At 39.8% G+C, this 15,549-nt stretch overlaps 1 long non-coding RNA gene across 1 annotated transcript in view; it reads left to right on the forward strand.

The window, feature by feature from the left end:
- Nucleotides 1-437: 437 nt before the first annotated feature.
- The window catches only part of LOC108446820, a 47,028-nt gene continuing 31,916 nt past the window's right edge, over nt 438-15,549 (forward strand). Inside the window, exon 1 of the long non-coding RNA XR_001862128.1 lies at nt 438-792. This is a non-coding gene — a long non-coding RNA (uncharacterized LOC108446820). The remainder of the gene's footprint in view (nt 793-15,549) is intronic.

A 15,549-nucleotide genomic window follows, 5' to 3' on the forward strand; every position in this document is an offset into this window, starting at 1 on the left:
AGGCATGCTCAGCAGATTTGTGGCTTGGGTTGGTATTTTTAGAATCACAGAGCAACCTGAGTTGTATGTCAAAGGCAAGAGCAGATTTAAGCTTTTCTCATTATATACTTTAACTAAAAGCACCACATTATGGTCATCTTTCTTGTTCAAGATTGAAACTAATTCTGGGCCAGTGGAATATCCTGTACTTTTCAGACAAGAAATTCTATAAGCATTTGGACCAATGAAGTCTTGTTTCCCATGGATTTGTGTTTCATGGTAATTCATGAGCTCTGAATGACAACATTTCCATGACTGGGGTATGTACCATCATCTTTCCTCACCTTAGTCTGTAGCCTCAGTCAGCAGACTCTCAGGTGGCTAAGGCAGGCTGAGCTGATCCAGTTCCACAAAATGAAAGAGGCCACCATTCTGTCAGAAGCAGCTGAAATTATCCGATGGGGTAAAACTTTATTGAGGAGCATATACAAAGTGTGATCACATAAGTCACGTTTCCATAGGAACCGACTAAAAATACATCTGTATGAACACTCAGCGTCTATCGTGATGAACTATTATGTAAGCAGGATTTTTTTTCCTCGGTAAGAACATTGCAGATGCTTGTTAATAATTTGTGGCAGAGTTTACAGACAAGTTTACAAGTCATCATGTGTGCAATCGGCTGTGTGCTTATTACATCGTTTGCTTTCACTCCTGCTGGCTAAAATGGGAAATTAACAGAGCATCCTTTCTCAAGGCTTAAAAAGATCCAGAAGATTAAAAATAGCCTGAGGCTAAAAACTTCTTCACCTGGTAAGACAAACAGAGTTCTGTACTAACAGTCATCTAAATACGAGTGCTGTAACTATAAGTGCTGTATGTGTAAGGTAGAGAGGAAGGCTTGGAGGCCTGTACCTCATGGAAAATGTGCCATATTGCACCAAGGAAATGTGTGAATGTTTGCTATTTGCAAGTAATGAGTCTCTGCAGAGCAGGAAATTGTCACCAAATAAATTATTCAAATTATAAATACATTTGTACCTTGGGATAAACGTTGTTAGGATCCAGATTTTTGTGGAGCGGTGATTTAGGTTGTATGGGATGACACAGAGGAGGTATTTTTACCATGAGGTCATATATATCATAACACCACACATCCTTTATGATTAAGTTGAATTTCTGTGTTTGTAACTGCTTTTGTCTTTGTTTCCAGAAGCCACTTAGAAATTGTCTATTGTGCCAACTAAGACATGGGACTGGATGGTGGATTGTTAGGAAAAAAACCACTGACAGTATCTGGCCTGAAGAATTGCATAGAAGTGTCCACCACTGGACTTCTCAAAATCATTCTGTAGCCTGTTACAATACTTTTTATCAAGTTCCAGAATTTATTTTCTAAATATCTGGAAGCAATTTTTATCCTGTTCTAATTTTCTATTTCATTTTCCTTCAAAATCACAGCAGGGTTAAACAGAAAAGCTTAGCATCAGGGTGGGTTTTAACAATAAGACAATCTAAGACTGTATATGTAATAATAAAATTTTAAAAGTGTACATGATACTGTACTATGCATATGGCTCCAAAAAGGGAGGAGGAAAGAGTCCATATGTCCTCTGAGCCTCAGAAAATAGCATGCCACTGGACAAATTATGAATTGTGATTATTAGCAAATGATGAATAACTTACAGACCTGTAGTTAATCATCAAATGTATTATTTAAATTAAAAATGAATTCAAGAATTTAACATTCTGTCTGTGGACAATTCATTGATAGAAAAGAAAAAAGGATGAAATTAATCAAATAAATAATTTATTGTAAATCATGTGGTTCTAATTATAACAAGGTGCTAAAAAATAGATCAGCTTCTCAAAGCATGGCTGAGTTCTGCTATGCATCCCTATCACCACAAATGCAGCTGTCAAAGTATAATCCCTGCTTTAATTGCTTTTGGTTCAGGACGATAGTCAGGTACAGGAGTGGTAACAAAAGCATTGACCTACCCCATTTATTAAAAGCTGTTTTGTTTGCTTGCTTGCATGACAGAGCATCCTGAGCTAGTTCTTCTGCAATGAGAAAAAGACCAGCCTGCCCTTCCCAAATCCTCAAAGCAAAAGTCTGCATAAAAGTGAGGTTTTATCACCTTCTCTCTCACTGACTGCCAGCTCAGAGGTCTGTACCTCTCTCTACTGAGGGGCTGGTTAATAAAAAGGGTGAAGAGCAGGCCTTTCCTGGCTCTCTTCTTGCCCCTCATGAAGCAGCTCTTGCTGATGCTCCTGTGGGACACTGGCTGGCTCCGGGTGGAGCAGCCTGCAGGGAGGATCCCTTCGCTGGCTGATGCAGGAACCTTGTCAGGAGCATTGCTCAGCAATCCACATGCTGCTGAATTTTATATGGAGGATGGAGAGGCAGCACAGAAACAAATGAAACCTGTGTGAGTACATTTGGTCTGAGACCTCTAGAACAGTCGATCACCAGGCACTTCAGCTTCCTGACGTCTTTGATAGCTGAGAGCTGGGTTTAGCAAGCCATACTAGTCCCACTGTGGTTCTGCCAGTGGGTTGGATCAGATGATCCTTGAGGTTCTTTCCACCATGGTATTGCATTCTGTGATTCATTCCCGCATCCAACTGAGCCACCAGCACCACAAAAACCCCTGTACCATGAATAGGCAGTATCCAGCATTTATTACTCTTTTTTTTTTAGCTTTGGCTTGTCTTCCTCCCTATCAGTAGAATGAGGAAGTCGTCTTCCTTGGGACTTTTTTTTGTGTTTGTAAAGCAAGTCACGGTTGGATGGTGCTCATTTGCAAGAACTGTGTTATCTAGCCAAGGACAAATCCAGTGCTGTGCCCTGCACTCACAGAGGTCCTGGTTCAGTTGCTATTAAAAGAAGGGCTAGCAGCAGTTGCAGTGAGAAGATGAGAGTATTTTTCATGAAATATCTGTATAGATTTTGAACAAAACAGCTTTTATTGCCTTAACAACTTTTAGGGCAAAACCCAAATATTTCTCTCCTGGAACAAAGGCAGGAGAGAAATCCTGAGTGCAAAATAGCTGACACGTGAACTGGAGCATCCACTTAAGTACAAGTGGTACTTTTTCTAGAAAGCTAAAAAGTCCCAGTCCTGTCAAAACTGGACTGATGGTTGGAAATTTGACATGCTTCATGATGGTGGGTTCAGTATTTTTGAGTATTTGTTCAGTCTCTTGTGTTTGTTTCTTCATAAGGTCAGGCAACAGCTGGTTGTCTGATCCTGTGACCATGCTGCAAAAACATCCAGTCCTTTAACCATCATAAGTTGCTGACGATGCTAGTTTTCTCTGCAGCCAAATAATAAAGCAGAACTCACCTTGTGTACAGTACCTGTAAGATGGTTGAAAAGCGAGGTGGAAGAGCAAGATGAATATAAAGAGGGTTAAAGTTGCCTTTATGTCATCTGTGCTATACCATATTAGTAAAACTAAAATCATTAGAACAACACAATCTCACAAATATTTTTGCATCAGCATTTTGTCCTCTGAAAATATATTAGAAGCAGCTTTTGCACTGTCCTAGTAAAATCTGCAGTGGCAGAAAATTGCTTACCATTAGTATACAATAAGTCTTCCTTTCTTCTCCTTAAATTTCAGATCCCTAAATACTACACAATAAGCCCCCAATATGGTGGTGATGCTGGGATTTTTCTAAGGTTAGCAATTTTGAATATACTCACTATTTTTTTTTGCCTTAGTGATATGAAAGCAATCAGCACAGCAGAACAGGAGAAAAAGAATTAAGGGACCAATACCATGTATTAGTCAGACTCAAAACATGACAAAATTCAGATTACCCCATGCTGAATACAAATGTGGTAGAAATGTTCAGAAACTGCAATCAAATAGCTTTGAATGTCAAACGAAATTACTTTGGGAGTCTTCTAAGCCCTTTTCTTACAGCACACTGGAACATAAATCCCCTACTTTCATTTGATTAGTCCAAAAGGCTATAGGATGTATTACTAAATCTAGAAAACATGACCAGAGTCTTAGTCAATAGCGTCACTGAACACACAAATTCCTTTAGGTCTTTATTTTTTCTTGCTCTGTATCTTCTGAATGGAGCATGATCAGTGAACTTTTAAAATCAAAATATACCTGAAACTCACAGTTATAAATAATTTATTTTTTAAAGAAAATGCTTTGAGAGGTTTTTAATCTGCTCAATTTGAGTGCCACAGCAAAATAAATACATATTATGTTATTAGTGAATATTAGAAGCTGTGGATGAAGATATTTTGTTCATCATCGATTATAAGAATCTTTGGTTGACAAACTCCCCTGCAGTACAGGGGAGCTATAATCAGCTTGGCAACAACGCTTTGATGTAATTAAGTCACAGAAGTCTGCCCTTAATGAATAGTTGCAACAGTGTGCACATTTTGCTTTTTTTACACCTGAAAAAACGATAACAGAGAGTGAAGACAACCGTGCAAAGACATTGATATAAATAATAATAACAAGACCTCCAGTCCCAGAAAACACCTCAATTTAAGAAAGGATTTATGCTTGTGCCTTAGGTCTACTAACTTGAAGAATGAGCTTAGAACGAAGCATGTAGTTAAACGCTCTCCTTGCAGACTCTTGAGTCTGCAAGAAATCTCTGCTTTCCTCTCACGGCTCCTTTTTGAAAGAAATTTAACTGATCATTAACATGACTGCATTGGACCATGTGGCACAGTGTCTTGCACTGGGCAGACATACAGGATATGCAAACCACATAAGTATAGGGTGTTTAGTCCTGCTTGCTGGCAAACTCTTCCAGCCTCTAGTGGTTTGAGGTCCTCAGCATGGCATGCTGTCATGATGTTTGAGAGCCTTTGATGGATTTATTCATTAATTTATTTTTCCCTCCATGAATTTTTTCTGAGCAGTTTTTCACAAATGTGCATTTTTAGCATTCCACAAGTTTGATAACAATTTCTGAAGCTGAGCTGTGCATTCTTTGTTTTGAAGGTACTTTCTGAAAACTTTGTTTGGTGCCTACTAGTTCTTGTACTAGAAAAAAAAGAGCAATTTTTTCCTGTTCTTTTTATGCCTTTTGTGATTTTTCCAATGCCTCCTAATCTCCATCTTCATGATCACTTTTTTTTTCAGATTGAGGAATTGCAATGGTTTAGTTTTTTCTTGTTTGGAATCTGTGCCAAAATCTGCACCTTTATTATGTTTCTTTATGTCTCTTCTAGCTCAACAGATGTTCTTTCTGAGTGGCTCTTAATTGAACACAGGAATTAAGATGTGGGCATAATGATGGGTTTTGGTTTTGTTCTCTATTTCTTTTCTTTCCTAGTAATTCCTAACATTCTTGTTGCTTTTTTTGACAACTAGTGAGCACCAGGCTGGCATGTTCATGATGCTATTGATTACAACTCCAACATCTCTGTCCAAAGTGGTAATAGCTAGTTCAGAGCCCATCACTAGATCTTTAATATTAGTAATCTTCTTTTTTTTTCCCCTCTTTATGTATTTTTTGTTGTTGCTTTCATACCTGACACAGAAAGTAGTAGTGACCCCTTTGCTGGTGTTTGTTATTATACAAACAGGAGGCCAGAGTTTGAACAGAGTCAAATGCATCTCGGCCTTGAGGACTTCAATGGAGCCACGGTCCTTTGCCTTGACAGACAAGCCATCTGCTGCTTGGAGTCCCTTTAACTTCTTGGCTAAACCAATAGTTTAAATGACACGTGATAATTGAATATAAAATGGAAAAACTGGTCTGTGTGGCAGACAAAACGGGAAGATATTCTGGTATATCACACATTGCCTCATGATTCTCACCAGAGGATGTGATGTCCCTTTTGGTTACCAAGTCCACAGTGCATTGTCACTGACTGCTAATTTTACACCTGTGCGGAGTGCAGCTGTATATCAGCTGATGCTGTGGAAGGAAGGGGCTTGAACATTAGCTTCGGGGTCAGACCCTGCAGTTGTTGGTCTTATAAGCATAAAGGAATGCACCTTCTTGAACAAATCTTCAGGCATGCATTTTCTTGACATGCATTACTAAAGGCCCCCCTTAAAGATCTACCTCTGTGTGGATGTCTTACAGAAGTCTAATGTTAGAGTTAAGGTGTAATTTCTGTATTATTTTGCACACGGATTCTTTATTGAGGAAGCTTATTTTTGGTTTAACATATTCCATTTACATCTGCATCTTTGTTGAGGCTGTGACTATACAGCAATAATAAGCCATTGATTCTATGGAGTGGTTAAATAAAGGTCAGTGATGGGCTCTTTCCACAAATACTTTTTTTTTTTTGTGGAAAAATAGTCCATATCTTCAGGAGCGAGAAATTATCTAGCCTCAGCAAAGGGTACTATTATTATTCCTAGCTGGAATACAAACACAATATTTTATGCAACACTCTTCTTATGTTTGCACATAAGTATTAGGATGAAAAGGAAAAATAATAGCGTCCAGACATGGGCCTGGTTCTGTCTGAAGATGCTACAGATTCCTTTATTTCAGTTTATTTGTACTCAGAACACAGGTTCTCTTTGTGGAAAAAGATTAAATCAGCACTTTTCCTGCAACCAAGATTTATGTGTATTTTGCAATTACAGCAACAGAATATGTCCCCAATTCTAGAAAATTTTAAGTTTAAAGTTGCAAGTGTGTGTACACCTCTACAATATTTGATATCTGCTTGAACATACAGATATTTGTTTTGACACTGTGACAGTAGCAGAATTTTTTTTTTTTTTGAAATGCATCAGTGCAATAAGATGACCTTAATTCTGATTTGCCAGTTAGAGAGATTTTGAAATTAAGGATTTTCTGATTTATTTCTGGCTATTTTCTCAAGTCCACACCGGTTGCTTCTGAAACCTGTGGTATTTCTGTAAGGTGCAAATTTTATTCACTAACCTGCTCAGCCCCTCTTCCCTTACTGCCCCCCCTTCACACCTTTCAAAGTCAGGACTTCATTGTTCCCTGCTATTTATTTACTGATTAGTGAAGGATATATGATCTCAAGAAGTCTTACACTCCAAAATACAAGATGACCTTTGTCTTAGTGTCTGAGTCTGTATAAACATGCTATAAAGCCCTCAAGTGCCTACTCCTTTCCAAGCATGCTAGATGTGCTTCCACGCCACACAGCTTAAATCACATTAAGTCCATCCATGAGCCCTATGATTTTCCAGTGCTTACATCAATTTTTGCCCAGAAGGGCATGCACAATGCCATGCAAAGCCACAAAACAGAAGAGGATTTTCCACAGCTAACCCAACTATGTTATGACCGTAAGATGCAGCCTTTCCTATGTGTTTTCTATATAAACTTGTCTGTCTCATATTATGCCTCTTGTGCTGTTATGCCTCCTGTGCTGTTAGTGAGTTGTAACCTGATGGTGTTCTCTATAAATTACTGTGAATCATTTCAGTTTTTTTACCTTGTCTCCAAGTTCCTGGTATTGTTTATTTCTCCTGATTTTGCTTGGTGATTTCAGGAATTCCATTCAAAATGTGCCGGTTCCTCACGGTTGTGATGAAAAGATGATTTTGTGCTGTTCGTAACCTTCAGCATTTTGCACTGCTCCTGTAGTCATGGACATCTCATGGATAGTTCCCTCCTTCTTACAGATCTTTTTTCTTTCTCAAAAAATAATCTCTCTCTTACTAGAATCTGTTTTGAACAGCAAGGAAGACCTGAATAACATCATGGCAAAAGGCAAAGGCAGACAGAGACATGTCAGAGATAAGTACAGTTCTGGAAAAGTTCTAGAAGCAAAGTTAGGAGTTAAGGTCATTTGTGATGTCAGGGGGAAAATATCTTTTCTTACACAAGCTTGGCATTATAGGATTATTAGTGGATAATTCTGCTCAGACTTGAGTCTTGAATTCTTTTTTACTTGCCTTGTAGTATTCTGCAGCATCTTGGTTCTCCAGAGCCCTGGCCAAGTCTTAAAGGAGAGTCTCACAAGGTGTAGATTTTTTGGACCTGGACACAGGAATAGTTAAGACACTTTGGAAAGTTCAAGTCTTTGTTGAACTGTTTGGATGAAACAGTTCATCTTTCCAAACTGTGTAATGTTCTTTCCCTTTGCTCTGTTTGGTTTGCAAGTTCTTTGAGGCCAGTCTGTACGTGTGTTTGTGTAGCGAGTGGCACAGAGGGCTGTAGGGTCAGTTGGGTTCCTACTTCAGCAATTCACAATTAATCTCACTATTTCTTTAGAAATGCGATGAATACTCAGTCCCCCGAAAGTGCACTATCGAATTGGTGCCTTACAGCAGACATGTGAATCTCTTTACTAAATTCTTCCAGCCAGGTATTGTGGTTATAAGAAAAATAGGGTTTCTAGTTTACATTATTTTGTGACAGACCTGGGACAAAATTGCCCACTTCTAGGGATTTTTTCAAACCACTGTTTTTTCTGACTCTTAGAAAGGGAAGCAGGAGAGGTATGTTTAAGAAGCTATTTTACATGTAGCTGCAGAACATCTGTTCTTCCTCCTTCTGCAGCCTCCACTCCTGCTGCTGTTCCTTCCTATACTCTGACGGGGCAGCATTTTCATGGGACTTGTGTCCTGTGGATGTAGCAGCTAAGGTGCACAGTCATGGTAGTTCCATACACCAAGGTGGCATTAGATCATGGTGTAGAGAATATGGAAGGATAATGTGCTTGCTTAAATATGCTTACTGAGGATTTGATAAAAGTAAACTTTTCTGTCTCTGTTCAGCACTGGTGAGCCCCCACCTGGAGTGGGGTCCACTCCTGGGCTCCCTAGTTCAAGAGAGACATGGGCACACTAGAATAAAGTCAGTGAAAGACCACAGAGATGATTGAGGAGTTGGGGTATCTCTTTTACATGAAGAAACTGGGAGAGTTGGGGTTGTTCAGTCTTAGAAGACAAGATTTAGGGGGACCTCTTCAGTATGTGTATTAATGCCTGAGGGGGGGAGTAAGGAAGGGAGAGCCAGACTGTCCCAATTGTACCCTATGACAGGACAAGAGATAATGGGCACAGGTTGAGTTACAAGAGATTTCACCTAAGCGTAACTTTTTTCTCTGTGAGCACTGGCACAGGTTGCTCAGAGAGGTTGTAGAGTCTCCATCCCTGGAGGTATTCAAAACCGGACTAGACATGGTCCTGGGCATTCTGCTGTAGCTGACTTTGACTGAAAAGGACTGGACTAGATGATCTTCAGAGGTTCCTTCATCCCTCAACCATGATGAGATTCTGTTCTTCATATTGACTTTAAGTTATCATAGAATCAGAGAATATGCCAAGTTGGAAGGCACCCTCAAGGATCATTGAGTCCAACTCCTGGTCCTGCCCATGAGTCGCACCATGTGCCCGAGAGCATTGTCCAAACACTTCTTGAACTCTGTCAGGCTTGGTGCTGTGACCACTTCCCTGAGGAGCCTGTTCCAGAGCCCAACAACCCTCTAGGAGAAGAACTTTTTCCTAATATCCAACCTAAACCTCTCGTGACCCAGCTTCATCCCATTCCCTCAGGTCCTGTCACTGGTCCTGAGAGCAAAGGGATCGGTACCTGCACCTTCACTTCCCCTCACAAGGCAATTGATGCTACAAAGTGCTACAAGATCTCCTCTCATTCTCCTCTTCTCCAGGCTGAAAGAGCAAGTGACCTCAGCCACTCCTCATATGGCTTCCCCTCAAGGCCCTTCACCATCCTCATGGCCCTCCTTTGGGTGCCCTTTAATAGCTTAATGTCTATTTTTATAACATGGTGCCCAAAACTGCACACAGTTGTCCTTAAATGGCTTATTAAATAGAACTTGGCTATTATAAAGGGAAAATAGAGGTCTGTGTTGCTTCCAATGGTTATAATGTACTACCAAGTGAAAGGCTCAGTTCTAGTGAATGTGATTTACTTGCTGCTGTAACTTTCATCCTTTTTGTGAGGACTTTCTTTTCCCTCTTTAATTCTTTTGAGAAATTAGGGAAGGCTTTCAGTAGAAGACTAAAATTCTTTTCTCTGCTCTAGGGGAAGAATCCTGGGTCCAAGTGCTCATAAATTTTGTATGATGATACCCAGATATACATTTAGGGCTATTAAAAAGAATAATTCAAATAACAGAATTGTTCAGTAACAGAGTAATAGAGTGCATTTTACTCTTGTGCTCCAAGTAAACTTCTTCCTGTATGGAGAGAGGAAAGTGTTAAAGTCCCACCACAGGTTCATTTTATTCTTTTAGCTCAAAATTTACCAGCCCTATTTCAGTTATATAAATGTTTACTAAAATGGTTACTTCCACAAAGCCAAGTATTCAGCTTTTCAACATTTTATAGTGCTTCAGGTATATTCACTGATTAAGCCTCTCGACATCCCTATGATGGGGATGAGTTGGTATATATTGCAAATTAATAGCTAAGGAAGTTAATAATTCAGTCACACAGCTTTTTTATTTAAGCTTTAGTCCTTTGACTTCTAATTACATGCTGTAGCAACCACACTATGTTTCCCTGGTAGGGAAACTCCTTTAATGAAGAGCTCCCGTCCTGCTGATCAGGAGAGCTCTGCTGGATGGATTTCTGTATCAGTGTGGTAAAAATGATGGATTTTACTCTGAGACAAACTTTGGAAGGCACACTTGAAGTTTGATTGGCAGAAAGAAAGGATTTGGGTACATGTGGCATTAAATGAGGGCAGAAGTTGGTTAAAGTGTATGAAGCACTGTCAGTCATTTACTAAAGACCTACTCATGTAACAAGAAAATATGCTGGTAGCAGCACCTGGGTAATCTTTCCTCTTGCTTCCCCTCAAATCCAGGATTGGATATATTCAGGAGCCTTTTGGCTCTGTCTTCTGGAGAAGATAATCTGCACCCATGGCTTTCTTTCTGTGTGAGGAAGGATTTGAGCTGTGGAAAAGGAAATCCTGACAGTAGGTCTGATAAGGGCAAGTGTACAATATTAAGCTGGCTGGTTTAGCTCTTGGAATGATTCAAAGAAGCCTTAAGATTATTCTAATATTTTCCAGGTCAACACTGGCTCCAAGCAGCTGTTCCAGCAGCTGGAGAGCTGCAGTTGTGAGCTGCTGCTGACATTTGCCTACATCACCTCCACAGGGAGGAAGAACGATATGGAGTCGGTGTTTCTGACTTTGCTGTGCATGAATTCCCCATGCAAGGAGAGTCTCTTGCTTGCCAGCCAGTGTGGCTTTACGGCTCCTTTGGGCTGCTGTAGAGGTGTTCATCAGAGCCACGATCTGTGCTGAAATAAAACAGGAGATGGTTGCTGCTACCTGTAAGGGCACAGCTAATTCTTTTCACCCATTTCCATCCTTGCTTGAACTCTAAAAAGCAGCCTACTATGTCAGTTCCACATTTTGCACTCTCTATAAAGATACATGGCTGAGAAATATTTCCAGGTGCTCTTCCAAGAATCTTGGAGCATCGGTGAAATTGTATATAAGAGTGCTCAGATATGATTTTCATCACTGTTCCTTGTAAAAGGTGGTCAGGTGTGAGATCTGTATTGATATAGATGTTTATACTGGGTGGTGATGATGGGGCAGGACCTGGGTCAGAAAGGCAAAGACCTGTACAGTTTCCTTGATGCCCAGACTCCAGATTTTTCTCCAGTGCCAGATGTATCAAACGCTAAATCAAAATTTGAATACTTCCGTGCCTGCTTTTCTCTCAGAATGCCGACAGGACACTTTCTGATGTCAGTGTGGCTGCAGTTTATGTGATGCAAATTCTCAATCTCTGCTGTCAGGCAATGACTCTCAGGGGACCTATTTCATATTAAAAGACTGGCCTCTGCTCTCAGTAACCTCGGTATAAATCTAGAATAAATTTTATTTTGTCAACAACAATTATACGTGCCATTCAGGGCACAAGTTATGGATGCAGGTCCTGCCCGAAAGTTGATTCAAAGCTGTGTGATGATTAGAATGTTTCTCTCACTGCTTGGTACAGATATTTCCCATCAGCTTAATTTTTGGCATGGGCTCATTCTTTCCTTTGGATCCATGTTTTCATTCTGTGGTGCAAAACCAAACTTGCGTATGAGTGCTAAGTATGACCTGGCCATGCTCATTTCCATCCATTTTCTTGGATTTGAGCAGACTGTCCATCAATAACTGTGACATTCAGCACTTTATTTCTTCACCTGACTACATTCACCTTGGGTGGCATATGTTGGGCGCATGAATACTGCTTTGGATGGCTCTTATTTTACCCATAGATCGGGAGTGAAGTTGTCTAGCCTCTCTTTCAAACTCTACTTTTTGTCCAATTAATTTGAAAACAAACAGTCCTTTCTTAAAAGAAGAATGGCCACCAAAAATGAGCAACAAGGAAACTTAGAGCCATACAAGACTGCAAAATAAGATTCATGAAAAATGTAACAAGCACAAGCAGAAACTGTTTCAAGTTTGCAGATGCTGTGATATCCCGCCTGGTTTTTATGTCAGCCAAGGTTACTACCAAGCTGTAAGAGTTCACTGAATAAACCACTGAACACTGTGAATTCTCCCACTATATCACAATTACAGAAGTAGAGGCACCAGGTAAGTTTATGCTGATCCTCTGGGAACATTTTTAAAAAGTTTAATAGCCCTTAAAATTTCTCATTTCTAACCTGTCATAGGTTTACCTCATGACTGCTCATTTACTGTGTTGTAAAAGCAGATAGAAAATTAGATTTCAGGCTCAAGATCTCACTAAAACCATCATTCCTGTTTAAGTCAGCAATAGTCACATAACATTTAAGCCTGGATAGTAATTTCTTTCTACATCCACTGCAGCAACAGAGCAACACATTGCATGACTTGAAATGCTTCTGGTCTAATTAGAAGAGCTTACAAAATCCTGTGGAAAGATTATCTGAAAAGATCACTGGAAATAATAAATAAGAGGAGTCTAATTTCCCATTCTGGGTATCTCACAAATGAGAAAGGAATCTTTTAAATATGGATTCTGTTGATAAGATCATTAAATAGCTGCAATGATTACATGGGCTTTGAACCCCAATGAGGAACTTCTGCTATAATTCACAGAAAAAGGGGGTTTTTAACTGTCTGATACACTTCTCATCTAGTAGCTCCAAGTATCTGGATCCTGTCCAAGTGCACCTGAGCACAGCACCTGTTGTGGCAAAGAGCTTAACAATGCACATAACTTCAAGTACATTAATTATCCCCCCTTAATAGAGAGCATTACTCAATTGAGGGAAGTGTCCTTGAAATGAAGGACATTCATCCAGCCCTGCTGGATCAGAACAGAAGCACCCAACATATTACGGGATCGCATTTGTGGATTAAGGACTCATTCATAGTTTCTTTACATACGTGACTGAAAACACAAACTCTTATTAGTGTATTCAGTAGTCAGTGGAGAAATTTGGAAACTAGCCTATAAAATCATTCCTGTTGGGACATTAAACAGTTATTAAAATTGAATTGATTAAGGGTTCAGTATAGTTCTAGAGAAAGGTTGTTAAAGACTTACATATCTGCCTTCTCAATAGGTTGACAAATCAAAAGAAGGGAGAGCTGCTGGGAAGCTGCATTCAGAGAGTGCATTTTTACTTTTAAAAATTGAATGTATTGTCAAATATATCAGCAAATTGAGCTCACAAATGGGGTTTATTTCTCTGTGATTATTTTCCCTTCTTTGTTCTGTACCTCTTGGGTGTCTCCTGTCCAACTGAAGCAAAATGCATGTGCAGAAGAACAGGGAGGCTGGGAAAAGGCAGAGATCCTTTTAGGATGAGCAGAGTACTACTCAATATGAGCCCCAGTTTGGGGCACAAACTGAACGTGCTGTAAGGGAATGGTTGGTTTTGGTTTGATATTTTTGGTGGGGTAGAAGAAGAGTTTCAGGTCAACTGTCTCTCAGCAAAGCCTCTGTCACCACTCCAGGAATCCAGCAGTAGATGGCCTTTATTCTTTTTCAAATATCCAATGTGGCTTTGCACTGTTCCTCCTAGAGTGGATGAGCCACCCTTTAAACCATGCCAGAAGCTGAGTCCCCACGACTGTAGCTGTGGTAGGTGGTATGGTAGTCTGATTGGCAGGTCTAGATTTAAAAACTGGTCATTAAGTCTCACTTCTACAAGGAGACACGATCTGGTACAAATCTCTGCTTACCTGGAATGCTAGGGCCTACCTGAAGTTCTGGATGTACCCAGGAATCTGCTCTTCTTCATTTAAGTAGGAGATTCTATCTGATGAAAACAAAAAGCTAACACACAATTTGCATTGTTGGCTGAGTATTTTACACCTGTAGGGGATAAAAACTGAAGCAAAAATTTCATGCGGTCCCTTAAAATACCATCCTCTCTCATAATTTCATAAATTCTTACTACATTTCTTTGAGACTGCAAGTCAAGGACATATCTTTGGCCTGGAGGTTCCTTATAACCTGCTCCTGATGATGCTCTGGTTGACCTATAAAGGTCCTTCCAACCAAAACTGTTCTACGATGTTCTGGAGTGACTTCTGCATGGAAAATAGCCTGTAACCTTAACTGAACAGAATCATAATTAATTAACCAAGGGTTAAAATTCACCCATATTTAGACCAAAGAGGAATCAAAAGTGGACAAGATAGAGGAAGCAGTGATGAAGAGTTGTTAGAGTTCTTAGAACATGTTTCTTGGCTATTTTAAGTCCCCACTTTTCCAGGATGGGCTGTGGGGAGCCAGGGTCTTTTTGAGGTGCTGGTGGCACACAGTTTGTGGGAAGGGACAGTTTTGGATGGGAAGCTCCTCCCACTCAAATTCTGTGTTGGTGTGTCTCTGCCAGCTTTAGCATGGCTTCTTCTGGTGAAAAACCTCTGCCTTGTCTCACATTTTCTCTTCCTCTGCTATCCCTTGAAATCTGAGATCTGTGTGCTTTAAGATTTTTCTTAATCTGTGGTTTTTTTCTATTCTGTTAGTTATTGTACCCAAACCATAGCCAGCAATGGGGAATGGTTTTCACTTACATATATTTCCTTACTCATCTGAGAAGGAGTGGATTCATGACCAACGCAGGTATCCTACTTGAGAAAAAAGGTCTCAGTTTCGTTCAGTGCTGATGTTAAGAGTGTCCATCCAGGATATAACCAGCACTCACTGGCACTCCTGTAAGTCAGAGTATTCTTGGTGCCAAAAAAATTGAGAAATTATTTCTTGCTTCTGAAATGTAAAAAAAACCATGAAAGCAACTTACTCCCAGAACGATCCATAATACCAAAGGCCTTTCTGGCCAGAAGTCAGACTGAAAAAGAAGCCTTATACAGTAGTGTTGGGTAAAGACAGCTACATGATCACTGCAAGCAATAATAATACGACACTGAACCCTGCCTTCACTGAAAGGTTTTAAAAAATATCAAACTCTTCTCACAAGGTCTTCCAAGCCATTAATAAACAACTTTTCAGCTGTTATCTGCTTAGATTAGTACTTATACGTTAGAAGATTCTGTACATGTAACATCACAGATTATGTAAAATAAATCTTTGTAGAATTGCTATAATCTGGTGATATATAAAGCTTCGTGGATTGAATAATTTTTAACAATCTTTTTTGGCCTGTTTGTTTCTTTGCTTTTTTAGAGGAAAAGTACATCCATTC

This window comes from Corvus brachyrhynchos, unplaced genomic scaffold (assembly GCF_000691975.1).
Source record: "Corvus brachyrhynchos isolate BGI_N302 unplaced genomic scaffold, ASM69197v1 scaffold94, whole genome shotgun sequence".
In the NCBI taxonomy this organism is placed as follows: domain Eukaryota; kingdom Metazoa; phylum Chordata; class Aves; order Passeriformes; family Corvidae; genus Corvus; species Corvus brachyrhynchos.